This window comes from Arachis duranensis, chromosome 10 (genome assembly GCF_000817695.3).
Source record: "Arachis duranensis cultivar V14167 chromosome 10, aradu.V14167.gnm2.J7QH, whole genome shotgun sequence".
Classification (NCBI taxonomy): domain Eukaryota; kingdom Viridiplantae; phylum Streptophyta; class Magnoliopsida; order Fabales; family Fabaceae; genus Arachis; species Arachis duranensis.
In genome coordinates this window covers 70,938,665-70,940,064 of record NC_029781.3, presented here as the reverse complement: position 1 = coordinate 70,940,064, position 1,400 = coordinate 70,938,665, and the positions used below count along the sequence as shown (strand labels likewise).

The following is a 1,400-nucleotide window of genomic DNA, read 5'->3' as shown; positions in this document are numbered from 1 at the left end:
TTTGCTTCTCTTAGCTTTCGCTTCAAGGTCCTTTTAGGTTCAGAGTCAGCCTCAACAAGAATGCTTTTGTCTTTGCTCCTGCTCATATGAAAGAAAAGAAAACAAGGAAATATGGAATCCTCTATGTCACAGTATAGAGATTCCTTGAGGTGTCAGAGGAAAAGAAAAATAGAAGGCAGAAGTAGAAGAATTCGAACTTATCAAGAGAGATGGAGTTCGAATTGTTCATTGAGGAATAGTGTTATTCCATAAATAGAAGGATGTGAGAAGAGGGGAAGAAATTTTCGAAAATAATTTAAAAAGATTTTTTTTAAAAAAATATTTTGAAAAACTTTAATTGATTTTCGAAAACCAAGATTGAGAAAGAAGTAAAGTGATTTTTGAAAAAGATTTTGAAATTAGAAATTAAAAAGATATGATTGAAAACTATTTTGAAAAAGATGTGATTAGGAAGATATGATTGGTTTTAAAAAAATGTGATTGAGAAGATATGATTTGAAAAACATTTTAAAAAGATTTGATTTTAAAAAGATTTTGAAAACGAAAAAAAATTTGATTTGAAAACAAAATCTTCCCTCTTGTGCCATCCTGGCGTTAAACGCCCAGAATGGTGCACATTCTGGCGTTTAACGCCCAAACCACTACCCTTTTGGGCGTTAAACGCCCAGCCAGGCACCCTGGCTGGCGTTTAAACGCCAGTTTGCCTTCTTTACTGGGCGTTTTGAACGCCCAGCCTTTTCTGTATAATTCCTCTGCTGTATGTTCTGAATCTTCAATTCTCTATATTATTGATTTGAAAAGACACAAATTAAAAATATTTTTGTATTTTTTAATAATGAGGAATAATCAAAATACAACTAAAATCAAATAAACAATGCATGCAGACACCAAACTTAGCAGTTTGTATACTACTGACACTAACAAAATGAGAATGCACGTGAGAAATACAAAACACTCAAGTTAATAGAATTTAAAAATCAAAGCAATGAAATCATCAAGAACATCTTGAAGATCACTTAAGACACATGAATGAATGCAAGAAGAACAGAAACATGCAATTGACACCAAACTTAACATGAAACACTAGACTCAAACAAGAAATATTTTTGGATTTTATGATTTTATAAATTTTTTTTTTATTTTTTCGAAAATTAAGTAGAAAAGAAAATAAAGATATCAAAATTCTTAATGAGAATTCCAGGAATCATGCAATGTTAGTCTAAAGCTTCAGTCTAAAGGAATTAGACATGGCTAGTCAAGCTTCAGCAGAACATTGCATTCAAGAGCTAAATTGATGAAGATCAATCAGCTTTGGTGATGATAAGAACATCACCTTGAAACACTAGAATTCATTCTTAAGAACTCTGAAGAAAAATACCTAATCTAAGCAACAAGATGAA

At 31.3% G+C, this 1,400-nt stretch overlaps 1 protein-coding gene across 1 annotated transcript in view; it reads left to right on the top strand.

Annotated features, from left to right (window-relative positions):
- Nucleotides 1-1,400, top strand: part of LOC127742973 (uncharacterized) — a 25,836-nt gene that overhangs the window by 20,569 nt on the left and 3,867 nt on the right. The gene's annotated exons all lie outside the window — the stretch shown is intronic.